Below are 27,668 nucleotides of genomic sequence, written 5' to 3' on the forward strand. Positions count from 1 at the left end.
AGATAGTGAAATCTACCCAAAAATAAGGAGTTATGTTGTGAAGGTGCTTGTAGTGGTGAATTATCCAGTAACATTAGGCTCTTACTATTTTAATAGAATAATTAACATTTCTACAATCCCCAAACAAATAAAAAACCAACCAACCAAACTGACAACAACAACAAAAAACTCTGCAGAATGTCTGTTGGAGAAACCTGCAGATGACAGAAATTTGGAACAATATTTATTCATGGCATAGCAGCCACATTTTGTACGCTGCTATGGCTGGCTTGGGAGTCTCAAGTAGAAGTATGGAGTTCTCAATAGAAATGACTCTAAAATGTAATTATTTTTGCTTCGAGTGACTACTGAATCCGTGTCAACTGGTTTGTGCTGTCTTACCTGGTCACACTGTTATGTTCAGCTTCTGTGGAATTCTGGGGCATGAGGCCATTGAGAATTGTGTAAATGAGTATTTTAACTGAAATATGTTTAATGTAATTCCCAAGGAGTTGGCATTTTAACTTCCATAGCACTTCAGAGGTTTAATAAAAAAAACAAAAAAACAAACAAACAAAAAAAAACCAACTACACACTGTCTGAAGGCCTTACAGCAGGTTTGTCAAGTGCTTTGCTTAATTTGCATTTAATCAATGTGTGTATATTTTTAATTGCAGTTATAGAAAAGTAACTAATAAAATGTTCATAACATAGAACAGACTTTTAAGAACTGTATGTTGTGATGGAAAATCACCAAAACAGTAGGATAGCTAGGGAGCTGCCTAAGTCAGCATGACAAGATCTTTAGAAACCTTCGTTTAATATTCCCCAGGTAAGATTTCAGAGATGTTATTCTGAAGTAGTTTTTCAAATTGATGGAGCTATGAACAGCAAAACAGTGTGGGCAGGCTTAAGATACTGTTACTGAAGAGATTACCAGACATCTGTTGTAGTGGTTCCATGAACAACACTGGAGCGACTGGTTTTATAAAATGCCACACAAAGATGCTCCAGTTCTCCATCTCCGTCACAGCTTGTGACTAGTCTCCAGTAGCTCTTTTCAAGTGTGATCTGAGCAGAGCACTCAGGGGCAAGTGGAGGTAGTTACTGAATGTAACTAACTTTAGAATGAAGACTCATTTGTGCATTTTGCCAAAAGTAATGGGACTTCCCTGGAACATACAGTGTGAAGTTATTAAGGTTAGTTAGATAAGTGAAAGATGTTCTCAATAGCAGAGTGCAGCTGGTTCATGTGCCATGAGGAATGTGGGCGTCTACCTCTTCTACACTGGCGTCACTGGTGAAATAGGAACATTCAGATCATTAGAAACATTATTGTTGCCTCTTAATGTAACTGATGTCTCAGGATGAGGAGCAAATGCGGCCAAACCTTGTCTTGCTGGCTGTCAGTGGGTGATCTGCCGATCTCCATAACCTGTCCTGAGCGCAGTGGCTTTCTGCTGTTGCTATATACTTTGCTACTTCTGGTTCTCTGCTGATTATTTCTTTGGTGTGCAGCTGCATCTTAGCTTTGCTATTCAGGAGAATGTGCCATCTGCTTTTACTGCGTTTGTTCCTGCTTCACCTAATCTCCCTGTGGCTTGCCAGCAAGCCCCCCAAATTCTGTGTTCTTTTAGAGCCTTACATGGCGTAAGTTTTCTCACACTTTCAGTCCACGTTGAGAATAGCTGTTTCATAAAGGAAGCTTCATCTTGTAGTTTCTTTAAACCACTTCCACAGAATCAAATTCTTAGTTCAACTGAGAGATTGCTCTGAACACTAGAAACTAAATCTTGATTTTCTACTGCTACCGTGCCCTTCACTGCATCAAGAAAAGGTTAACAGCTTCCTGCCAAGGACAACTATGATGTATGTGATATTTAAGAACGTGGGGATTTCCTAGTGTTGTCAAAAATACTTTCAAAAAATTATTTGTATGGATAAGTTGTTCAGAAGTTGCCATTACTCTTCCTGATCTTCTTAATCTTTTTGAGGGAAAATTCAGGTCTTGAGAACAATAAGAAATTAGATGTATTAGGTGTGCTCACAGAGGTGGAATTTTAAAGAAAACCTGAAGGGAGAGGTGGGAGGGGGCAAAGGCATCCAAGAGGACTTTAATACTGGGGACAGAGGCATGCAGAGGTACTGATGAAGTATTTAAAAGCAGAATAATAAGTTTAGTGTGAAGAATATACATATTCTCGTAGTCCTAGCTGCAGCAGTTTCAGCAAATCTTGAAGGTTATCTTTTTGCCAATATTTTTTAGGAGACTCAGCTCTCAGTTTCCAAGCCTCTTAAGGAGAGGGAAGACGACTTTGCTGCCAGATTGTTGTTCTTTCTTTTTCCCTCTAGGTCTGCAGTCACGATTTTAGCAGATGTGGGAGGTAACCTGGATTTCAAAAGCATCAAGATTAAAACATGTTAGCTGTTGGAAGCTTTTGTGTTGAGTTGTGCAATCTTTCAAAATGAAACAGCAGGGCATCTAAATGCACAGATTTTTTTGTTTTGTAGCATTAATTTTGTAATACCCTTATTACTTAGGGACCCGATGTCATAATGGCTCAGTGTCTCAATGGGTCATGGTATTCATTTTCTTTGTTCAGTGATTGCTTGGTTAAGATGGCTTATGGTGGTATGAACGCTAACAGTATGTTCACAGTTCTGTTTGTTGTGTGACTAGACCAGAAATTCTTAATGTGTAGTAGAAGTGCCATGAGAAATATTCAAAATTGTATGCCTTGGAAACTCTTAAATGAAAACCATCACTGAAAAAGCTTCAATTTTCAAAAGTAGATGTGACCTTGGGCCAGAAAAGCCTGGGAGGGAGCATTCTTGTGGCAGCACTCAGCTCTCGTAATGACCAGTGTTTGCTTGCTAACTGTCTGACATGGTTGTTTCCTTGTGGTGCTTTGTGCCTGATGGCAGTGCAGATGGGTACTCGGTTCTCTTATGTGGTTCAGCTGGCTGGCTTTCTGTCAAGCCTGATTTTGGGGTGGTTCCAGTTTTGATGTGGATTTGGTGTAGGAAGAAGGCTGTCCTTGTGATAAGGGTAAAGTGCTCTCCTACATGGTGTGGCGTAGGTTTGCATCTCCATTTGCTGTCACTGTAATAAATCCATTTGTGATTATATGCTAAGACTGGACAGGTTAACTGCTGAGTTGAACTTGTGAAGTTACACGTTTATGTCACCAGAGTTCCTCTGGTTGGAAAAAAAGCAAATCTGCATAATCTGTGCAGGACAGCTGAAAACTCATCCTAATGTTGTTGCTTTGATGTCTGTTTGAAGGGGAAGAAAAGGTTTCCTCTCTATCGCTGTCTTTAAAGGATGCTGTTCCAGCAGTGTAATAAATGAGAGCTGGATCTGGGAGTTGCATTCAGTGGAAGGGAGTGTTCTCCCAGATGTGTTTTAATTGAATTGTCCTGTGAAAATGGGCTCACCTTGGGATTCAGTAACATGCAGTTCAGGGGCTTACAGTTGAAAAAGAGAGGAATGCAGCAGATGCCACATAGTTGTGATACTTGTGATGGCTGTTGATACTGATATCTTGAGGCTTGTGTTCTCTCTTTCACTACATAAACAAGTACAGGATGAACCTCCATGTGTAACCTTGACATATGACTGGATCTTTGCTTTGTAGTTCATTAGGAGTTTATCCAAATTGCGGTAACTGTGTATTGGGAAACAGATTAAACATAAAAAATGAAACATCAACTCTTTTTTTTTTTTCTTTTTCACCTGAGGGAAAGATGTATTTCTGTTCCTCTGAAATTTCATTTTTAAGAAATGGAACTTCAGTTCTAGTCCGCCTGAGAATAACTGAGAGCCCTTACATCTAAATTTGTCAGGTTAAGAAGTCAGAACTGCTGGTGCAGATCAGCCATAACCCAAAAGACATCAAAGCAGTGTTTTCTTTCTCAGTATTTCCAATGTGGCCAAGCTTTGTGTGTGATGTTGGGCTGCGTGACCTTCAGAGGTCCCTTCCAGCCTGAATTATTCTGTTTCTTGTAAAGTAGGAAAGTACAACTAAAACCCACAGAACTAGCCAGAGTTACCAGTTGGTTAGATGGCAACTTCTGAAACAATTTATCTGGCCTCACAGCTTTGGAAAGGTACCTGTGGAACAGGCTGTCAGCAGCATGAACTGTTTTGGTAACCATCTTTCTGTTTGCTGTCTTTCTGGCTGTTATTCTGCCCTGTGCTAGATGTGCTTTCTGTATGTGATCAGAAATGCGTACTGATTTCATACCTAGTTATATACATCAGTGGAGAACTGAGTCATTACTAGCAGCTGTCTGCAGGTTTGGTCATATTGCTTCATGGGAACCCAGAAATGTGCTGGTGATTGAGGCATCGCTGGTCATATGTCAGTAGGACGGCTGCGGTATGTAAGCTTCAGTGCTCCATAAGAGGCTTTTCAGCTTGTTTTGGGTGGAAGACTGAGCACCAGAGGATAATAAGGATACCCACTGGATTGACTTTGATGCATTGTCTAAAATCAGTCTTTCTAGGTTAACGTTCACAATCCAACATTTTACTTCAAGGAAGCTACAAATAAGCCTAGTAACATTTTTAATCCTTTTCTGGACTAAAATAAAGCATGCATAAGGAGGAGAGATTTTGCTTATGTTATTTCAACCAATCACTTCTACTGTTTTGGTAATTGGTGAGGTTTGAGAAATGCTTTTCTCTATTACTTCCCCTTGTGCATATTTCCAATAACTGAGTTGTATGTGTGCCCATACGTTTCATTTTTCAGGACGTATTGATGTTTATGTGATGGCTCAATATATGGGTTGCAGTTTCAGTCTAGCTGAACATATTCCAACCACTAAGTGTGGGAAGAAGGGAGTTGTGCTTCTTAGTTCCAATTGTAAAAAGAGGAGTGGAGGCTGGTCCGGCTCCAAATGATTATCTGAATAAACTGTGGGAAGTTGAGTTTTTATTAAAAACCAAAATAACAGAAAAAAAAAAAACAAAGAAAGAAAAGCAACAAAACAAAAAATCACCAGCAAGGGAAAAAAAAGGGAGAAGGAATAACAAGAAATTGGCAATTAGAGATGGGATGTTTTTCAAGATACTCAATTTTAGAAAGAAGTTGACCTGCAAGTTACAAGGGCCAGGGAAGAGCTGTTAAGTTTCCTAACCAATGCTTTCTCCCGAAGGAGAGAGAATGAGTGTATTCTAGGCTAATGCTTGGAAGGAGGCTGGCCTCAGGATGTCTTCATTAAAACAGCTCTGTCCTCCGTGTTCCAAAGTGCTGTTCATGCTGAGCGGAACTGATAAAGTTCTCATTTTAAAAAAATGCACGTTGAAAATTAAATCTATTCTCTGTGCTGTCAGAGTGCCTTTCTGATCTGGAATAAATCCCATAAACTGTTTCTTTCAGCCAGTGTGCAGAGATAAGAGAATACACTGGTGAATCTTGTGTCCAGGCTGTCATTACGTGGACTGGGAAAAATGGGAGGCACTACAGATATTTAAGGACAAACTACAAATATTTAAGGACAAAATAATTTAAGAGAACTGTCTTCTGCAAGGTGTTGGTGTCAAACTGATGAGTAAACAGTTTAAGACAGTGTCACTGTATTAGCCATAAGAGGGATGTTATTCAAATTGTGATTTCCTTTATTTTGAAAATGAAGCTTGCAGTGATCTATCTACCACCATTATTGGCTTCCCTTTACCTGTTGTTCTGTAATTCCTTCTAACTTTCTACAGCTCAACGTATTTTTATTTAACAGAGCTTCTAACTGGTGGTCGCTGTTCTTTACCCTTTTATTTCCATTTCCCTGTTTCATTTGAGAGAAGCACTTGTGATTTTAATAAATAAGAATTTGTATTCAACTGGTATTTGGGTTCTACTTGTACTACTAGTTTACTGCTTTCTTTTGAGAAGATAATTTTTTTTGTAAGTTTAGCTTAAGGTTAGCCCATCTGACTAGAGGAGGTGAAGAATGGTTTAGTTCAAGATAAAGAATCAAGTAGAACTCAATACCCTAGACAGAGTTAGAAGATGTAGAGTTCTGAATTAGTAGTCTGAGTATTGGAGAATCCAAAGAAAATCTATTAAAATGTTGTCAGGAAAAGACACTGATGAGCAAGCTCTTTGGACCTCACTCCCAAAGTTTTGAGGTAAGCTTGTATCCTCTTGCATTTCAACCAAAAAGCATAAAAGCTATCAGGGGATTCCACTTTGGCCAAGGAATCTGAAGTTTCTTTGGTCTCTGAAGAAAAGCCTGATGGCACAGTTGTGAGGGGAAGAAACCCAATCTTCCCTTTCCCTCTGAGGTGATAATGTCTTTCTTATCGTGGCAGTGCTGCATTAAGGATATACATTTGTGAATATAAGTGGAAAACTTATAAAACTATGATAAATATTTATGTAAAGCTATGGCATAGGGTTTGTTAATATGATGGATTGTGTAGTAGCGCATAAAGGGGCTTCTGTTGCAAGGGCTTATTTCAAAGCACTTACACTGATGTTTAGAAGAAACAAAGCTGTTACAGTCCGTAATTCATTTAATGTGCTACAGACAAATTGCTAACACACATTAGAGAGAAGCTGTAGTTTTTTGGGTCTGTTTTAGCCAAATTCTCAGTGCGTTAGAAAAATTCTTATATCCATTTCTGAGTAACGCTAGGGTAACTGTCATTACCTGCTAGATGAGAGAGAATGGCTTTGTTTAAAAAAAAAAAAAGTGGATTTCAGCTATGAGGCTCTTAGTAATCAGTAATGAGGCCAGGGAAATCAGCTGAAAAAATGTTGATTCTGGCCATGAATTTAAGTAAATGACATTTTGCTTTCATTTGAATGCTGTGGATGATTGTATGACGTGGACTGGGGTCCTCAGAAGGGTTTTGCTTCCAGATTCTGCTACTGGCTGAAGATGTATGGCTCCTCTACACCTCAGTTGCTCTATCAGTAAAATGAGGGTGGTAATGGTGATACTAGAAGGTTTTTAAAGTTCTGTATGACAGTAATGACGAGGTGTTACGATTTTCTGTGACCAAGCCTAAGGATCCTTAATTCAGCTCTCCTGTCGTGACCTTGGGTCACTGTGCCTCATGCTGCTGTCATGAAGCTGTGGATGTATTAGACCACAAATTCTGTTCCTGGCATACGCCCGAACAGTTATTAATTTGGCTTTTGTGTTCAAACCTTCTGTTTAATTTGAATTAGCTTAGATGTAATTTGAGTTAAAATGCCTTGGTCTCTGGTTTCTCTGCGAGGTCAGGTTGCTGCGTGTGGAGAGCCAGCATGCTGAGGCTGTTTTGCAGCAAAATGGACTCTAAAGTCCAAGGCCCTTTGTCAGTGAAGCAGACTCTGTTTACCCATGGCAGTGCTGCTGCTCATTATCTACATCGTTGTCAAAAGGTTATATAAAATACAGAAGGATAAGGGGCCAGGCTGTGTCCGGGAGAAGGGCTCTGGATCACTGCGGAGCAAATGCAGCCTTTGCAGGCTGCAGGCTGGCACAGCCTTTCCCCTCCCCTAGAGAAACACTCTTTTTTTTTTTTTTTTTTTTTTTTTTTTGGCCATATGTTTTAGTAGTCTGAGTATGGTAATCCGGGCTCCAGCTTTTATAGGATGGTTACCCAGTTTGTTTCCGAAGTGAGACTTTTTCTTCCCTGTTTGAGTTCTACAAGGGTTGTAATTGTAAACCTTATTTTTTTTTTTTATTGCAGATTATTCTTAGTAGGATTACATTTAACTACATCTCCTTTGAGGCCAGCCTGTCTGTCACTTGTTTGTATGACATGGGGTCACACACACCAGTTTGTTCTTGGCTCCCAATGTGAATTTCAGAGCCACTGCTCCTTACCCAGCTCCCCGTCCCTCTTCTCATGCTCTATTCTCCCTACAGAAAGGCACTGAGGCTCTCTGCCCCAGGAAAGGAGATCCTGCTGATGCTTTCCAGTACCCCAGATTGCTCATTCTGACCTAGGGTGGTCGGTGCACTGTGAATGTTCAGAGCATTCAGATTGTTTGCAGGCGTGCCCTTCTGTACACTGCACTGATGATACTGTGGCCCGTTTGCAGGGATTAAATTTTAGAATTTTCATAGATTAAAGTAGACACAAAGGTTTGTGGTGGTGACATTTCGAAACAGCTCGACCCTTTTGTTAGGATGTGATCAGAATCATGCCAGTTTTATATAAAACAACAGTTGGGAATCGTTCTCCTCAGGGGAGCCCTTTCTCAGGTGCCTGGTGAGGCCCAGCCCAGCATGGGCCCTAATCCTGCCCCAGAGCCTGCAGGCTGCCCTCCTGCTTTACACCCAGGCCCACCGGTCTCATGCATTGCCCCTGAGCAGAATAGGGCCTCATGCACTGCATCTCTCATTTGAAAAATAAGGCACAAATGTAGCGCCCTAGCAGGCTGAAATGTGTGTGTGTATCGGGGAGGAGGGGAATAATGAGTAGGAGAAGATTTATGCCTTCCTTTGCGCTGTTGCTTGGTAACAGAAAATGCCTCTTAAGCCTATTTTTGGAGAGGGGAGGGGTGAAACTTGATTCAGTGACCATCTGTCCCAAGCCAGTTGATTTCCTGTTGAGCTGTCCTTTGTTTCTGTCAAACAATTGATTGTTACCCTTTGCAGATAAAGATACTGTTGGTGACATTGCCCTGAATCAGCAGGTTGGCTTGCAGAGACGACAAATCAGACCTACCACTTTTTTTTTAATGTTTTGGGTTTTTGGTTCTTCTGAGGCCACTAATTGTGTTTATTCTGGTTTTTATTCATCTGTATTGTTCCCTCTCTTTTTCTTTTTGATTTGTTTTTCTTTTTGGGGAATGTCCATCAGTACAGTTTCAGAGCAATATAAATTTAATTGAAACATTTTTTTCAAGAAGAAATAATAATGCTCATTTTGTAGTGTGACGTCGTTAGGAAAAAGCCATAGTTCTGGCTGCATAAGCTTTTTGGCAGTGAGGGGAGCAGAAATTAGCTGAAGTCACTATTGAAGAAATCCCTGCTGTTTCTTTAAAACAAAACCAAAGGGTATTTTTTTTTTTTTAAATTACGAATGGAATATTTGCTATTGTTCTTGCTTAATTGTTAGAAAATCATTCTCTGTTTGAGTATTTCCTGATGTTTGCTTAGTTAGTAATAGATTTAAACTCTGATTAGATTATTTTTGTCATCTTCTTTATTTATATTGCAAAAGCCCATATTTTTCCTTTAGGTTTATGCATGCAGGGCACAAGGCACGTGCTCTGTAGCTACCTTTATTGGTTAAGCATTCACATTCTATTTTCTTTCCTGCCTTGACTGTTCAGAGAATAGGGTTATGCTTTGGTCTGCTGGAAAAAAGAGTAAGGAATGTGTGTCCAAAGAGACAAGTAATATCTGCAAAAACAGAAGATATGTAGTCTGCAGCGTTTCCCCATTGTCCTGGATCTATGTTGGATTAGGATCTTTTTGAGCTGGTAGCAAGGTACCGACTGAACACTGATTTTAGTGGATGTTGGGTCAGGCATACTTGTGGGTTTTCCTTACTTTCTTTTTGAAGTTGCATGAGATGATTAAAATCTGTGACTTGGCTTAATAAGAGTTTCATATCAAACCACGTCGATGAGCCTGTGGTTAGACATGTGATAGGAGTGTGGCTGACTTGCTGATTAGCCACCTTTGTGTCTTTCTTTTTGGTTGACTGTTTACATACCTGAACCTCAGCCTTTTCCCCCTGTCATGTTGCTGTTTGTTTGCCATACGCTGTGATCTGGCAAAGGAGCTGATCCACTTGAAAAATAACTTATTTTTCTAGATTACTTTTTCAGGTGTATAAGTTCCTTGATCCAGTTCACCATGGAACGACACACCAAGCTTAGGTGTGCAATGATGTCTGTGACCAACTGAGTAGAATCTCTTTTTCATTAGTTAATGGCAAACATATAGAACTCTTTACAAATATGCCGTTTCTCTTAGGTAGATAAATACAGCTTTAGGATTAATTTGGGAATTTTGTTAACTGGATAGATGTACAGTTTTTGTAAAATTAGTTGGACAAACGTGCTGCTTTCTGCCTTTCTTGTGCTAGAAATTAATAGATAGCATCAAGATGTCTTTCAGCTATTTTTACACTGTCTTGAAAAATACATCAAGATCCAAAAACATTAGTGTAACTGTGTAAATGAGGTTAATGTTTGGGGCTAGGGAGTTTAAACTTTGCAGGGAGGGAGCTATTCTGAATTGCCTTGAACTGATTTTTTTTTCCTCCTACCTGCAGAAATGAGTTTCTTAGAAGGGGGGGGGGGAAATAAAGCGCTTGAGAATTTTATTTCAGGCTTGAAAATCCTGTGCCATGTATTTTTCTGGCATAGAGGAAGCAAGGAGTAGTTATTTTTATGTTGCTAAGCTGTATAGCTCAAATTGTAGGGAACAGACAAAAGGTCCAGTTCTCTCAAGCAGGTGAGTCAGTGGGGCACGCAGATGACAGCAGTTAGGATTCTGGTTTGCACCTATCTCCATGCTTTCCTGAGTTGTGTTGTACTGCATTTCTTCCATTAAAACAGATCTCATGTGTCCTTTGTTCACAGATAAAAGCAGCTGCAGATCTGCTATTCAGAGGGCGCAGCACCTGTGGCTTACCTTACATGCAGGAGAGCAGTAACTTGAGAAAGAGAGGCAGGTAGGAGACTGGCATCTGCTTGCATTCACCTTCTCGTGTTGCTGTTGTAAGGATGCAATTATTTATGTATGTCTTTTGCCTTTTGAATGCAGTCAACCAGAGTCTGAGCAGTGCGTTTCAGTGCTGGAGCGTTCTGCAGTGCTTTTCTTTGAGGAAGGGACACGAATGGGATAGGGTCTTGAGTGGTAGGGTCATGATCAAGTTGCTTTTTCATACCAGGTGAATTAATCTTAGCTCCTTGCATATGTCATTGTTACAATGATCCTATTGCAACTCAGCCACCATTTACAGAACCAATAGCAGTGCTGTCCTTGATGCGAGTTCGGGAAATCTTTCTTTTCTGTGGTATAAAGGCCTACTTGTGGTTTGCAGGAGAGTTTGGACACTGTATCAATGAATTCTTGCTGTGAGAAGAATGGTGCTGTCCTGTCCTCTCCAGCCCGTACCTCTATTTCCAAAACAATGTGCATCAAAGGTGAAAGTGCCGAGCTTCTCTTCTCCTAGGAAGGTGTGGCTCCTGGTACTGGTGGTAGGCTTTCTGGAGAGGAAGGAATTAAAAAAAGATTTTTATGGGATGTTTTTTTTTCCGGCAAGTGGTTTTCTGCTGAAGCTTATCTTTGGAAAGAAAAAGAATAAAGAAGCATGAACTTAAGGGAGATATGTGGTCAGCTAATTAATTGTCTGTCACAGCCCTCTTCTGCCTTAGAAGCTCTTCTCCAGGTGAATGCTTGCCTTCAGAATAGCTCTGGGCCTTGGGCATGCTGACTGTGCTTATCCTCCAGTCTTTGCTTTGTCTTGGCTTGATTGCTGGCCGAGCTGCTCGTCTTGGACCACCTCTGCTAGCTTAATTTACATTGCACTTTAGGGAACTCGCTTAGTTTCCTGAAAGCAGGAGAACAGTCCGTATGATCAGTCCTGCCCTGTATTCTGGTTCATCTCATGTGCCCCCTGATGGATGGTGAGAATGCTTAGTAGTGGACAGCAGTCATTGGGAGATTTTCTGGAGCTGCTTGGAACAGCTGCCTTTTCGTCTTTTCTGGTGAGGGAGAACAATCCATAGAAAAGCTTTGTGGGGGCTAGACGAAATCAACTGATTTAAGTTCTCTTTCATTTCTGCTTCTTCAGGGAAGAATTATTCCAGTATGTGTAGAGCTGGGAAAGGATCTGCTGTTTTTGCTGAAAGAAACCTTTCATGGGCTAGCTAGGCAGGGGAGAGCACTCTTACCCTGTTTGGGCAGGCGGGCAGGGCTGTGCCAAGTATGCAAAACCAGTCTGAAGGTATGAAGTGTTGTAGTAGATTGGAGGGAAAATTGGAGAGAAATAGAGTTTCTGATGATTTATGCAAACCTGTACCTGGTTTCAATAATATAAAAATATTTTGTATGCTAAAGAAATTCATTTATTTAAATATTTTAGGAAGCCTTTATTATTTTTCAGAGCTTGTGGTTTCCCCCAAATCTTTTTCTCCGAAAGTGGTTATACTTACCTTACCTCGTTTAGTCAGAGAACAGAGTGACTGAAAAAGGAAGGGACTAATTGACCTGAAAATTGGACTTCTGAGGCCTAAGCTAATGTCTCAAATCTGAGGTTACCTTCATTCTGCCTGTGGCAGGAGAAAATGTACTCTTTTATAATCTGCTGGCTCACTGCTCTTACGGATACGCTAACCATTGTGGAGCTGAGCTTGTTTCTGGACACCTGATGGCATTCAGGAGGAGGGAAATAGCAAGTCCTTTTTGTATCTACAAAAGACATGGATAATGAAATTTACTTCCATACATAATGACTAGTGGGATTTCATTTAGGTATTCTTTTTGATTTAACTTAGAAGTTGGAGTTGCCTGGAGAAATACTGCTGTTTTGCTGTGTGATTAGATGAACTGGTGTGTTCTGGGAGGATGTAAACTTGATGTTTCTGAACAACACTTTATGTGATTCTAAAATTGGGTGTTGCCCACTTTCCATATGTTTGTAAATGACTGCAGAAGACTGCAAATAAATGGAGGCAGTAGTTTTCTCTGTATCAGTGGTGTCTTGAAATGGCAATTTCTTTGAATGAAAACAGATAAAGTGGAATGTGTCAGTTTGAAGAGAGATGATCAAATGTATGGGGAGATTAGATCAGTCTCCCTGTGTGAACTGCTGTCAACTCCCAGTTTTTCTCATGTAAAGATTTGTCATCCCATGATGACCATGTAGATTTTTTTTTACTTTTATTTTTCTCCTCACTGAGGGAAAAGTGTTCTTTCCTTTTCCCTGTTTTTCTCACTCTGCAGCGACACTACGCTTTATCATCATATCAAGGAAGTTGATCAAGCTTTTGAGAAGACTTAGTTTTGATTAACAGGATGTTTTCATTGGCTGTATTGTTGTGTGTTTGTAATTTGTAGTTGATTCCACAGTCCTCTTTTGAGGAGAATTAGCTGACTTTCTTGGGTTTTCTGGACATGTCAATGTTGTACTAGCCAGAGGAGGAAACTGCACGAAGCTGTGAGTGTAAAGTTGGAGGAGCTTTTGGCATGCTAGGGGCTGGGTCTAACATAATCCAGATGGTTGAGTTTCTGCTTATTTTTCTGACATCTTTGCCTGGAGCTTTTTCAGATTGTTTTCCCAAGCGACCAGATACCAGCAAGGGGATGGTCTTGGAGTTAAGCCGGCTCAAGGCAGTGGTTGGAGGATCTTTGTTCTGGTCTGTCTTGACCACAAAGTTCCTAGCAGACCTTGGGGGTTGGGGATTTGGAGCTCGGTTTGTGTTGTGATCTTTTTTTTTTTTTTCTTTTTTTCCTTCCATGAGTAAAATGAGCAGCTAAATTCTCCTTAGTGTTTGTGTTGAATTAACACCCCTGTTAAAGCCTGTAAATAAACTGTTCGTGAGGTTACCGAAATATCCTGAGTGGATATCTTGGCTTATTTTTCTTGCATTACATTTGTTTAAAGTAAATTCTGCCTTAAGTCCCAGGAAAGTGGCTCTTTGCTTTACTCCTTGTTTTGGAATGCTATTTATTAGTGATATCCAGAGGGGTCAGAAGCATAAATAATGTTTGTTTCAAGGTTTGTTGGGTGCAAATGGTGGGGGGTTCACACTAAAGAGAGCTGTTTTGTTTGGTGTGGCTAATCAGGAGTGAGGCTGGAATTGCTCATAGCTGTCATTCAGGTTTTGTTTCAAAGTCCAAGGGCCTACTGGGAAAAACAAAAAGCTAATGAAAGCTGACTGTATTTCAGCCCAAACCCTCTGGAATCCAAAATGATGTCCTGACACTCAGTGTATTCGTATTCTCCTGCATTCCCATGGTTACTAAGGTAACAGGTTTTTAGAGGCTTTACATCTTCATTGTCAAGTATTTGCTACACTTATTGTTGCTGTTTGCAGATTAGGGCAATTTAAACAATGCCTTTTGAAATGGGGACCAAAAAATACAAAAAGAAATATAGTAGAAATAGATGTAATGAATGAATTGCCTTCTCTCCTTGAAATTTTCAGTGCTACTTCTCAGAGACTGCATATGGAATGAGGAGTATTCATTGCAGGACTCTTTGAATATAGATGTTAAGAGTATATGCCTTTTCCTAACAGCAGAGTTGTCCTGAAGAAACTTAAGTTTCGATTTGCATCAGGGTATTCTCTGATTAAAATACATCGAAGACAGTCACCTGAATTTCACAAGCTGTATTACTGCTACATTTCTGCATCTGTGAAATCATACTTTAAAAATTTAGCATCCAAGGACAAATAGGAAGACTTTTGTGTGTGTTTAACTGCATGCTAGAACTTTAGCCCAGGGTGCTCTGTTGGTGCTCCTCTGTGTCCATTTAGCTAAAGCAGAAACACGCTTGTTCACATCTTCCCTGGAAAACTGGATCGTGGTGGAGATAAGACCTATTTTAAATGCATCTTCTAGAAAATGACTTTTGTACTGTCTTATTTTTTCCTGGCTTCTAGAAGGTTTGCTACAGCAAATGTCTTCTGTATCTGTGGCAAGAGAGCTATTAAAAAAAAAAATTGGTGCAGTGTTAACTCTTGAAACTACTGAGGACTTTACATCAAGCTGATTTATCTATTGGCTGTTAGGTGAGTAATTTTAAGCTTTGTGTCATAATCTTTCTTCTGTAAAATATGGATAATGCCCAGATATGAGTTAGGAGGAAAAACTTAGCCTGTCTTAGCCCATGTGTATGAAGTACTTTGGGGGATTGTGATGCTGTGTGTGTAAGATTATGTGCTCAGATCATGACATACAAAAGGTAAGGCTGGAGCTCTCCCTGTCAGCAATTTTCTGATGTTTTGGTTTTGATAAAGTTTTAATTATATCATTATGTAATTCTCATCATACATATTAGCTTTAATTAAAAAAAATAGAACTTACTGCGTTTATATGAAGCAAGCTAGTGCTATGATTGTGCATTTATGATGTAGTTTAAATAATTGCTATTTTTGTAAGAATTATGGAGTTTAAATATTGTTTCACTGATGTTTTTTGGTGTGGTTTCTTTTATCCCCTCCGCTCCCCTTGCTTCCTAAACAGCTTTTGCTCTTTGCCTGCTGCAGTTCAAAAGCTTTTAAAGTAGCAGAGTTAGTTAGTGCCTCACTGCAGAGCTGCTTACAGCTTGTGTTGCTAGAAATGTGATGTGAACAGAGTTTGAAGAGTCAAGGAAGACTTCCTAACTGTAGTTAGAGCTCCTGTTGGTAAACAAAATATTGCTTCATGCCTATCAAATCAATCGCATTTGTGATCTCCTCATTGCTAATAACTGAGTTTGAATATTTTTATTTAACTAACTGAACTGGTTATGTCTCATTCATATACGCAGTCTGGGCTCATCTTTAATTCTGCACTAGTGTTTCTATCTCTGCATAAAAACCCTTGTTTAAACAAAGTTTCTTTAAAATAAAATGTAATTTTAAACTGTATTATCTAGAAGCTGGATTCTGTTTCAGAGTAAGTAATCCTACCAGGTAATTTCTAGGAATAGGCAACACATGCCCAGTGATGAAAGCAGTCTTTTTCATCTCTCTTTAAAGTGATTACTCTGATGTAGCTGTATTATAAAGATTGGCGTTTCTGTGAGACTGAATGTATGAAGTGGGCTTGAGATTGAGTTTGGGATGCAGTGTTTTGTAGCTCTCCATGCTGCAGTCTCAGGCACTGTATCTGTTATGCACAACCCAAACCAGACTGAATGCAGTATGGTGTATGCTAAGTCCTTCTTGCTTGGCACAGAGGCAGTGTTTTTTAGTTGAGAACAGTCTTTCCATACCGGGGAAGACGCCGGTTTTCTGTCTGTCCTTGAAGTGAGGCCATAGCCTTATGCTCCAGAGCCATTTGCCCACGCACAGGCAGCAGCTGTGGGCGAGATCCCCTTGCTGCTGAAATGATTCGCCAACTCACTGAGAGCATGCCCTTGGATTGCATTTTTTATAAAGATAGGCTATATAAAGACAACGTTTTTGCTTCTTGTTTGCTGCTGAATATAGTTTCTTTGGAAACATGAACTAGAGGCTCTGCCGAGCGCCATTTTGTGAATGGCGCTGGCCTTGGCTTGGGCTTAGTGAGACGAGTGGCTCTAGGTGCTGGGTTACAGCCGTCCCTACCCCTGATACAGCAGGAGGTAGCTGTCCTAAAGGAAACAGGGCTTAGGGGCTGATGTGTGGATTCTCCAAACACAGAGCAGATTACCCCATAAAAAGGAGGTGGCAGGTGGGTGGCAGACCCAAAGGGGTGAAGCTGAAGGCAGGCTGAAGTACTCCCTGAGATGAACGGTAGAAGGGTCTTGGCAAGCATCTAGCACATAATATCATTTTAAAGTGTTTGTAGGGAAGTCTTTAATTTGATTAGGTTGTTTCCTTAATAGTTCTCCATGTGTGATTGGTGCCTTGCCCTGGACACAGGTGTGATCTGGCATCAAAACAGCTGTGAACAAATGAAGATGACTTCCTCTCCTTATAATAAGCTACTTATTTATAAGCCTTACATGTTTCTGGTTAATACAAAAAGCTAATTAAGGGAATGTAAATATGGGAAATATTTATACTTCATGAGATTCCAGAAGGAGTAGTTACCTTCCATCTAATTTAAAGGTCTGCACAGTGCATGATAAGAAATAGGGTATGCAAAGAAAAAGCATACTTATTTGCTGTGAGAATTTAAGTTTTAATAAATGATTCAATGTTCTTGGTTGTTTTTATTGTTGTTGCAGGGCTCCTTATATTTAAATTTCCCCTCTCTTTACCTTGTAAAGCTTTTGAGATCCTAGTATTCAGCATGTGGCTGTTGTAAGCTTACCGGGACAGCTTGTAAATTCCTTAGTTTGGAGGGGAAAAAAAAGAAGTGACCAAATTGTTAAGATTATAAGCACTGACTTGGATGCAGAAGAGTCCGCAAGAATTTGTTTGTTTTAAATAGAAACTTCATATTGCTGCTTTACAGACTTGGAACAATCATTGCAAGTCAGTGTGGCAGAAGGCAGTTACACCTCGTAGCAGATTTTTTTTCCATTTTGTAATAGTTGTTTTCTTTCCTTGCGGGAAGAGGAATGAATGTTAACCCATTGCTGATGCGTGGAGGCTCCCAGAGGAGACTGGATGGACTTCACTGTAGGGAATGGGAAGGGTTTCTTGGTGCTTTGTGTGTGCTCTGTCATTCCAGATGTAACCCTGCAGCTCAACAGAGCCCTGCACTTTGTCAATGGAAACAAACCTTCTTCCTTCCCTCTTCTGCTTCCCATCCAGTAGGCAGGAGTAAGTCTTGTGCAAAAATGGATTTCCAAATCATTTTTCTTCAAATTTAACTTTTTTTTAAGCAAGCGTTTTGTTTCTAATGAAAGTTTTCATTTCCTTTTTTTTTTTCTTGGTATTTGTTTTGTTTTCTTTAACAACAGCTTTTGTGCTTTAATCAAACTGCGTCATAATCTCTAATTAGGAAATAAAGGGAGGAAATACAAGTGTTCCTGGCAATTTGCAATAGCTATCAAAAAAAAAAAAAGTTCCTAGCAACTGAGAGAAACTATCTCAGTGAAATTAGTAAGTATAGAGAACCTGTGTTTAGGGAAGTAAAAGTAGGAGAATGGTCAGTACAAACGAGGCTGACCGAAATACTACTCTCATTTCTGGGAAAAACAGGGAGTAGGGAAAAGGGAAAAAAAGCAAATCTATCAATAATATTCTGTGCAGTTAAAACTTGTACTCCTTGCTCTGCCATCCTGGATTTTTGTTTTTGCATATATTGCCTAATTTTGAGCCATTTGAGGGAGAAAGTCGGTGGGCAAAAGGTAGACGGCATTGCATGGCTGTGGCTGAACTGTGAGTTGAAGGAGCCTTCCTGGCAGCACATAAATCCTCTGCTGCTATCCCCTGTCTGAGCACACTCAGACTCTTGCTGTTGTCTGACAGTGCTGGCTTTTCAGAAGAGTGCCCAACTTTGATTTTTGAAGAAAATGTGATTGCCCGAATCTGGAACCTACTCATTTACTTAGGCCAGGTTATGCAAACATGCTTCAAACATAGTATGAGAGAACATCCTCTTACTGTGTAGAAGTTACAATCTGAATTAGGAAAAACAAAACAAAACAGCAGAAACCTTCTTTGTCTTAAGATAAATTCACGGCAAGCATAGTACACAGTTAAATGGAAGAGCTTTCCTTTATATAGAAATCTGTAGTCTGTGTTTAGGACAAGGTCACATTTGTTCTAGCGGATGCAGTATTTCTTTCAACACGAAGCAAGGAGAATCAGTATGTTACAAAAGGCAAATGTTACCTTTGTGGTGAGCACATAATAATATATTGCATGATGCAGAGTTGCAGAATTAGACATGCAATATTTTGGACGGGGAAATCCTGAGGGCAGAATTCTTCACTCTTGCTCCATGCTGGCCTGCTTAGCTCCTGGACTACTTCTCTTTCAAGTTTGAATCAAGCGCCAGTCCATTCACTTAAGAATCTTATTGCTTAGTTTCTGAATGATTGCACAAATTAAGTGACACTTCAGCCAGTTGCCTTTGGGAAAAGAATGAGAAAGGATAATTATTCTGAAAATGGATGCTTACAGTAATAATAATCATTAAAAAAACAAAAAACACTACTCATTTCTGTTGGAGATTTTTTTCTTTGCTAAATTTCAGCTTTTGATTTCATTCCTTAATAAACTGATGGATCAGATATTACCCAGATAGGATAAAAGTGGAAGTTGTCTTCCGTATGAAAGTTGTTATAAACCATATACTGCCATATATAGTACAGTGTCTAAAGTATACCAGCTGAGGAGCTTAATCTTTTCCTGTTTTCATTTCACCCATATTGACTCTATAATTTTCCTATTACTTGAAATTTTAAACAGTGAAACAAAATTTTTTCTAAATATTTTATCCCTATAGATGAGTGTATTTGCATGGTTTATTGCAACAGCTTTCAACCAAAAGCGCATGTACTACACAATGATTTAGATTATTTTTTCTTGTAATGTACGCTGAAATGCCTTAGTTTAGAAAACTGAAAGCAACTTGGTTTTTTTTTAGTGCAGTCGTAGACAATGTTTGGAGGAAAAATTGTTCTCATTTGTGTGGAAAACTTGACCAATCCATGTGAAATGCTGCTTTTCTGTCAGCGTTCTAGATTCTACTTTAAATTCCTTCTGACAGCTTCTCTTTCATGATAATCTTAAGGCAGAAGTGTATCCAGTGGAAACTTTTCTCTAGAAAACAAGTATTTTTGATGAACTGTAATATGTTAGTGCAGTCGTAAGAAGCTTTTACTTTCATACTAGGCATTAAGTGTATGTTCTCATCAGAGTGATGATCAGCGTTAATATTGGAGGAGATTCCAATAGGTGCTTTGTGTGTATTTTCAGAAATGTATGTTTAGTGTTTCTGTATGTATTTGTCTAGAGCTATGCAACTAAAAGTGCCAGCCGTTATAGTGAATTTGAGAACAGAATTTTGCAACTTCTGTTTTTATTTATTTATTTTGGTGGAAGGTGCTCGAATGCTGTTATTTTCAAATAGCAGTCAGAATGATTTGCATGCCTCTGAATCTTTCAGCCATATGGTGTTACCCTTCAGTTGATTGGATCATATTTACCACAGTAAGATTCAGGTGTGGTTTAGCGCCAGAGAAAAGAGCTGTAGTTTGAATGCCAACTCTCTGAAATTGTTGACTTTTTTCACACAGTGTAGAAAGTTCAGGTTTCTGATGCTTCCAAATAATTATTCCCACGAGAAGAGCTTATTTGCCTGAGCAGTTAGGCAGCCTAGGGATTTATCCCCGTTGACTAAGATTACAATGATGAAGGGGCACAGGCGTCGTAGAATCAAGCTATAAACTTAATTCCTGGCATGCTAGCAGATCTTAAATGACTTATATTACTAAAGAAGAAAAGTCTTACTGCGTAAGTAACTGTTGTGACTCGCAGCTCACACTGAAGAAAGATGGAATGAAATGTAAGAATATTCTTTATCTTTGATGAAGTGGTTTTCTCTGATGGGAGAATGGAACATAGAAATGATTCAAGAACCTTTTTCAGGCTACAAAATTTTATCCACTTCATCTATATATATTTTTAAGGCTTCTGTTACAGTTTTGAAAGGAATGGTCTTAGTTTGTCAGTTTAGTGGTACTAAAGAAGATTGGAGAGGTGGAACAACCTACCCTATTATGTGTGGAGAACAGTGTTTCTGTGAATTGTTAACGTCATATCTAAATAAAGTGAATTCTTAAAGAATGTCTCATTATCAGCATGGCAACTCTAAAAATCTGGAGAGGATGTGTAGGCCGTGCAGTAAATCTAAAGTAAGTAAGTCATACATTGAGTAACATCGTCTTTGATATTTAATGCTTCAATAGGAAGGTGATTAAATGTTCTAGTGTATTCAAACAATCCAAATGGAATGCATCTAATATTAATTAATTACAGTGTTTTTTAAATATGATTTAACCCTTGAGTCTTAGGTACGTGTAGCGTTACAATCTCTAGTTTGATATTGATTGAATACCGTTCTGGAAGAGCTGTTCACCTCAGTAGTACTGCAGCAGTGTGAAACAAGGGCCAAATGCTTACAAAAGTCTGGTTGCAGCTTACTGTGGTTTGCAGCAAGGGATACAGTGGAAACCAGGAGGCCAAGGGGGTTGTCTTCCATCTGTGCTGAAGATGCAAAGTCATGCTATCTAAAGGAGAAGAAAGATGACATTGCCCTTTAGCCTTGGTTTAATGTAGGTCACTTGGGTCACCAGATGACATGACTTTAATGGCCAAACTGCTTTTAACAATTGCCTTGGGCAGTGTTTAATTTTAGTGATCTTTTGGCAGCCTTCAGGAGAAGGGAGAGGAAAATTCCACCTTATCTTGTGGTTTTCACACGGTGCACACTCAGCTGCTTCTGTGATCTTTTATGACTGGTCAGTATAGGGCAACATGTGTCGATGTGATTATCCACATATGAGAAGTGTCGTTTACTTCCACGCTGCTGGAAAGCTGTCAGAACAGTTATTAATTTTTTTGTTTTCTCACCTCATTTTCTTGCTGGTAAAAACCTCAGGCACTGAGCAGGCAGACAAAGGAATAAGATAAGGAAGAGTAGAGCTGAATTCCTATTGTCCTACTTCTTTTCTGTCCTAGTGATGGACTGGGATTGTAGTACAGGGAGTATACAACATTCCCTTTCAGAAACACCTCATATATCTTGGAAGGTGCCTGTGTGTATTTGCATTTTTTATAGATGCTTTGCATGAGTTATTGCTCAGAAACAATGTCTTGATGTTGTAACGGAGGGTACGATTAACATGCTACCTTAATGGACTGTAATGGTGGGAAAACAGACAAAAGCAAATGTTACTGGAGGGAAAAAAAAAAAGGAGAATAAAGTGGAAAACATGATTCTGCCATGCACATTCACCTTTAGTGTATCAAATTACTGAATGTCATATGCAGTTTGTCTCACTCCCCCTTTTACCAAATAACAGGTATTAACATTGGAAAAAAAAACCACAGAGAAGAGTGGTAAGTGATCAAAGGTGTAGAACAACTGCTGTGTAGGGAACAATTAACTAAACTTCAACCTGGGGGAAAGACTGCTGAGGTCCATAGAATAATGTGGGTCAGATGGTGATACCTGGTCATGTCTTCTATGGAAAAAGAACTGAGGAGCATCAAGTGGAATCAGTAAGTGCCATGCTGAACATGAGTAAAAGGTGGTAACTGCAAGCGTAAGGTGAGCTGTGATGCTCTGTTTTCAGGACACCAGCAAGCTGGACGCCTCAGTTGTTTTTAAGGAAGCTGGATAAGTTCACAGGTGCTGTTAAAAGAGCCCTGAGCTAAGGATCAGTGGAGGCTGGGATGGTGCTTTGCATAATTACTCCTACAGGAATATCATGGCTTCTGTATTCTTCTAAGCATCAGCTATTGGTCACTGTGAATGAAGTGATGAGGCTTGTGGGCTGACATGGCATGTCTGGCTTTAGGTTGTTGTGACCATCCCGTCATTGTTCTTTGTTTGCGTGGGTCACTGGACCAGATATGGTGGGCTGTGGAAAACCGTCAGGTTCTGGTCTTTGCTCACAGTGCGTTTTCTGCTGGCAGTGAGCTGGAAGAAAGCAGTGTACAGTTTTCTGGACTGTGTTGGTTTTGTAGGTAATAAAACTAAGTATTAAAAACACTTTGAGGAGCCCTGAAACAAAACCTCTAGTTTCCTAAAGATTTGGATTTTTCAGTTGGTAAATTCTGATTCAAAATTTCTTGCATTTGGGCATAGGTAGGGCCAGTCCCTCCAGTGGGTTCTTATTATGTTAGCTTTCCCCAGCAGCTGAGACTGTGCTGCCTAACTGGCTAGGTTCCCTCATGAATATTGAGGGAACTAAGTATCTTTTGTACCCCTGTCTGATTTTTATGGAATTTATTTGTGAGTTTAAAAGGTGCTTGACAGAAAATGTGATTATTTGAGCTGCATTTCCGTCAGAAGCAGGCAAAAGCATATAGTACAAAATAAATACAAATAATTAGAAAAAAAATCCTTTGCCTTGCCCCCAAATAGTAATAATGTAGTCCCAAAAAGGACCATTTAAATCTTCTTAAAGCTTTAAATGTAATACATCTTTGCTTCAACGTGCACAGGAACAGTAGGGCATGAGGGTGACATCCAATTTTTCTTACATTATTTAGTAACTGACACAACATGCTGTGTTCTTGCTGGTTGTTAACAGCATGTGAATTATGAGGCCAAAGAGGTCTTCCTCATGACAATAGCCAATGTTTGTAAAAATGCAAAGGTCATGATCGTGGCTACTTTTTTTTTTAAATGCCAACTGGATAGTGATGACAATTACCGACCTAGAGAGATTTTAAAGGGTTTATTGACTTATCTTCGATACTTTATGAGCATTGATGGTTTCAGCGCAGGTCTGACATCTGTGCTGTGCCATATGAAGTGAGTTTGACCTCACAATGAAATATAGTTCTTTCATTTTTCTGTGAAAACTAGGAACGCTTGGTTTGCTGGCTTTATATTTCAGTGCTGTAAAACTGGATTAGCATTATTTGCCATCTTTAAGAGAAAAGTCACCTACTTAAAGCATGTTTTTACTTTCAGGATAGGTTTTTTTTGCTTCTAAATTTTATGAGCAAAAAAAAAAAGGGGGTTGGGGAGGGGGTCGTTCGTTTACTTCCAGACCATATGGGTGGATGTGAATAGTACTGTATTTTCAAACAGACAGAAAATGTTATCAAATTTGAATTAAGACTTCTTGAGTTAATCCTAGGCCTTTCAAACAAATCTTTTAAATGACCTTTGGCTGACAGTATATGAATGTATGTTTTAGAATTTACTTACGGATTTTATTCATGAATAACGTGTTTGGAGGAAACTGTGGTTGTAGGCAATGTTGCCGTGTGCTTTAGTTTCTCTCTCTGAGCTCAGGTGTTCAAAACTGCCTTTCCATGAATTTTGAATTGATTCTGAACCAATTCTTCTGTACATACAGTGATCTTATGTGTATATTTACTGAACAGAGTGGGATTTTCAAAGTCTGAACTCCACCATGTTTTAGCCACCTCTTCAAAGATTAAAAATTAGAAATGGAAAAAAGAAGAGTGGGCCATTATTTTGCCCTCTGGAAACCATGATTTTCAGTTACTGCATTTGATGGCTTTTGGAGTAGTAAAAGACTAAACTAGTACTTGGGAGGTGGAGCGCGGGTGGCACATTGCCACACTGAGTCACAGCTCTAGGAAATGCATTTCTTTGTAGCCTGAGAAGACAAGAGGCATTAGATGACCTAATCTTTTTCATCTTGAATTTTTCTCTTGTGACTTTATTTTTTTTCATTGCCAAGGCTAAATGTGGAGCCTAGCTTTTTATTTCCTTTAACGTAGTAAAGTTTCAGCATTGTAGAGCTGGTTAGTTTGAGCCTGTCTGAATCTGTGCCTTTGAGAATACGGTAGTTGTGTTACTACAGTGTGATTTTTATCAGATTACCAAGCCATTGGTTTATTGTTAAAAAGGTGAATGTTCTTTGCTTTGTGATGAGGATGTTTGTCTCGAAAGAGATTGGAAATTAGGCAGTAAATTACTTTGGCGGTGAATAGTAATAACAAATTCATGTGATCTTTGTCATAAGTAAAAGGAGTAGATCTTAAGCCAGTCATGTCTATGAACTAATTGAGTGTAAACCTGAAGTTCTTGTCTGAACTCTTCTAGGGTTTTGGAGAAGTTGGGAGAAGATGAAGGCTAAAAGTCTTAACAAGGATAAAATGAGCAGTGAAAGAAGGGTGACTTTTAGAAACAAATAAAAAGAACCACTGAGAACTTCTGGTTTCGACAAAGATTTATTTATTGATTTTAATAATTACAGTTGAAACTGGTAATGTAATCTGTCAAACTTTGTAAGTAGTTTCTGTTGTACAATTTAGTGTTCCAGTGCTTTCCCCGACCATGGTTATTTGTGTGAAACTTGTGCTTGCTGAACAGCTGTTAGACTACTCTGTCCCCATATTTTAGTCGCAGTATTTGGCAGTTCTTGGCATCAAGCATACAGATGAAACAATTGCTTTGTTTGCAAAAGGGGAAACATTTGAAGATCACTGTTCTTTCTTGCTTTTTTTCCTAACAGCCTTGCACTGTAATTACTTTGTGCTTGGCAGGAATTAATTTAATCTTGACTACACATCTTAGCTGTCCCTTCAGAAGTCAGGCAAAGCTATCCAAGTTAAAAGCCAACATTTCTAGCAAATTCATGCTCAGAAACTTGCTAGTGGTGAGCTGCTGAAATCCTACCTCCCTCATGACTCTGTTCTAGCCCACAGCTACGAGGGATGGAGCAGGACTTCTGCCTGCAGTTGTGCCTGTGGCCACAACAAGCACTTTGAAGCTCAGGCACTGAAGCTGAGGAGACTTCTAGGGTTTAGTGTGGGTGTGTCTGAGTTCACTGGTTGGATTTAGGCAACATGTGGATGGTGAGGGCATGGAAATAATCAGAGAGAAAGTAAAAAAGGTAAAGGAGATGAAGCTGGCCGTACAAGAATCTGAGGGTTTGGAAGCAAAGAAGGAAATGCATGCTAGAAAATATTGAGATTGGCTTGATGAGGAAGGAGGATATGGGAATCAGGATAAGAAGCAGAAGTGATGGGGCCATTGGAGGCAAAGCCAGGTAATAACGCTGAGAATATCATGTCATGGAGCCTGAGAACTGATTAAATTGGGTGCAAAAAGATCTGATGAAAGAAAGTACTTCTGACCAGTTCAGTTACAAATGTGGATTGGTAAGGAGCCTTTGGATGGGTCAGAACTAGAACTGGAATGAGGATGATATGAGACAGCTGAGACTGTCTAGTGAAGTAGGGTGGACTACAGCTGGAAAAACCAGTTGGGAGGGGAAGCAGGGAGTATTAGACCAGAATAATGCATTTCCATGTCATTTTATCCATTGTAATGCCTAAAACTGAATAGGAGGACTTGTTTTTTTTCTTAACCTCATCATTCTTTTGCTGTCAGTAAACCTCTGAAGTCTGCTGACTGATGAAGCCTTGTCCCGCTGATTGTGATGTGTGTGGAGCACCATGACCTGAAGGGAGAACTCCAAAGCCCTTTGCCACTTCTATTTGTAAAGCATATGTGGGAGAACCAAACACAGCAGTGCTCTGCGTGCTGTAGGAATACTGGCAGTGCTGCTTGCCTTCTGTTTGTCTTCATAATGACAAACCATCAGCCAAATCCCTCTCCATCTGGGGCTTCAGTATGCCAACAGACGCCTTGTGATCACTGCTGTGGGAAGGGCATGGCAGGGTTGGCTGAGCGCCTGGGTCACGGTGGCACTGGGATAGAAGCAGGTCACAAGGAGGGGTGGGAATAACCGAGGTCAGGGAACCAGAGAAGCACAAATGAATTAATTTCAAGGGCAAGGCAGAGGTGAAGGAGCTAGGCTGTGATGTGGAAAGGAAGAAGTTGTTGCATGCCAGAGTAAACATCAAAGCCTGCAGGCTGAGGTGAGACTCAAACCTATGCCAGGATGCAGGAAAGGAACCCAAAGAAGTGGGCTGCTAGAAACTGAGGTGTGATGTACAGTTTTAGGAAAACTGGTAAGCTCCCAGAAAGCCTTCTGTAGAGATATGCATGTCACCTTGTGGCTGTATATCTGAGTATGGGGCTTCTGCCTCGTCTGCTGGCTGGGGAGAGGACTCATTTCAGTCACATGGAAAAATCAAACTGAGGCATAGTCCTGTTAGTGAAGATAAATTATGCTGTCTGACTTATTGCTGATGCCTAGGGTTCTGTAAGAGAGTGTTATACAAATGGGTCTGTACTCTGTAGTGTCACCTTCGTTTTGTCAAAACAGGAACTCGGGGAAAAAAAAAATGTAGTTAGACTGAATTGTGTCCTAGGCTCCTACTCTTACGATTTCAATGAAGACTGTTCTGATAATGCTGTTAGGAGACTAAAGTTGGTTGTCTGGTAATCAGTTAAATCCCTAAGTTATCAAAAGTTCTTCCTTTCTTTTTCCCTGCCTTCACTCAACCCCATTCCCAGCACCCTAGGAGGAACCTTTTCTTATGTAAAGCTTCATTCTTCTTGCAAGACTAGTATTTAGTTTTAACCTTATATACTATGTTTGTAAGCTGTGAAAGGGGCACTTCAAAACTTACAAGTTCCGCCTTTCTTTTTTTGTTTTGTCCAATGTGTTTGTCTGGCGTGTTTTTAGTAGAGGAAGCACAAAGTGTAGAGAAGGGAAACAATGTTAAAGGAACATGTAGCACTTGACTTAATAACATCTATTTTTCATTTTTAAGATTGTATTTTTATTTGATGTTTTGTCTAACACAATATTTGGATTCTCCTTTATTTTTTTTCAGTATCCCTCTACTCTCTAAATTGTAGGAAAGTTCTATTTATCAGGAAGCAGTCATGAGCAATGACAATGAACATTTTGGGCCTCCACCCATGCTGCAAAATAATACATTTTTTTTAGATTGTAAAATGTACTGAAATATTCAACATTACCTAAGAGAACCGCCAATCCAAATCGGCAATTATGACGTGAAATTGTTAGGACTGCTGCATGTTGTCTCCTCCTTCCCTTCCTTCCCTCCCACTCCCTTTTGGCTTGCCAAAAACTCTGATTCTCTTAAAAAGAATTCTTATCATAGAATCTTTTGAGTTGGAAGGGACCTTTAAAGGTCATCTGGTCCAACTTCCCTGCAATGTACATGGACATGCGCAGCTACATCAGGTTGCTCAGAGCCCTATCCTGCCTGACCTTGAGCATCTCCAGGGATGAGGCTTTCTCCACCTCTCTGGGCAACCTGCTCCAGTGCCTCATCACCCTTCTTGTAAAAACAAACAAAACAACAACAACAAAAAAACCAACAACAAAACCAACAACAAAACACTTCTTCCTTATATCCAGTTGAAATCTCCTCTCTTTTAGTTTGAAACCATTTCCCCTTGTTCTATCACAACAGACCCTGTTAAGAATCTGTCCCCTTCTTTCTTATAGCCCCTCTTCAGATACTGAAAGGCCACTCTGGTCTTCTCTCCTCCAGGCTGAACAGCTCTAGCTCTCTCAGCTTGTCGTCGTAGGA

At 39.8% G+C, this 27,668-nt stretch overlaps 1 protein-coding gene across 9 annotated transcripts in view; it reads left to right on the forward strand.

Annotated features, from left to right (window-relative positions):
• The window catches only part of GREB1L (growth regulation by estrogen in breast cancer 1 like), a 128,199-nt gene that overhangs the window by 3,261 nt on the left and 97,270 nt on the right, over positions 1–27,668 (forward strand). For 6 of the 9 annotated variants that reach the window (XM_021385629.1, XM_021385637.1, XM_021385639.1 and 3 more), the window contains exon 2: positions 10,521–10,612. The exons of 2 other annotated variants lie outside the window; for them this stretch is intronic. The gene's annotated coding sequence lies outside the window, so the exon portion shown is untranslated. Of the gene's footprint in view, positions 1–10,520; positions 10,613–14,222; positions 14,682–27,668 lie in introns of those variants that run through there. One more of the 9 variants, XM_021385634.1, reaches the window with a different exon arrangement.

The sequence above is a fragment of the Numida meleagris genome, chromosome 2, assembly GCF_002078875.1.
Source record: "Numida meleagris isolate 19003 breed g44 Domestic line chromosome 2, NumMel1.0, whole genome shotgun sequence".
Classification (NCBI taxonomy): Eukaryota; Metazoa; Chordata; class Aves; order Galliformes; family Numididae; genus Numida; species Numida meleagris.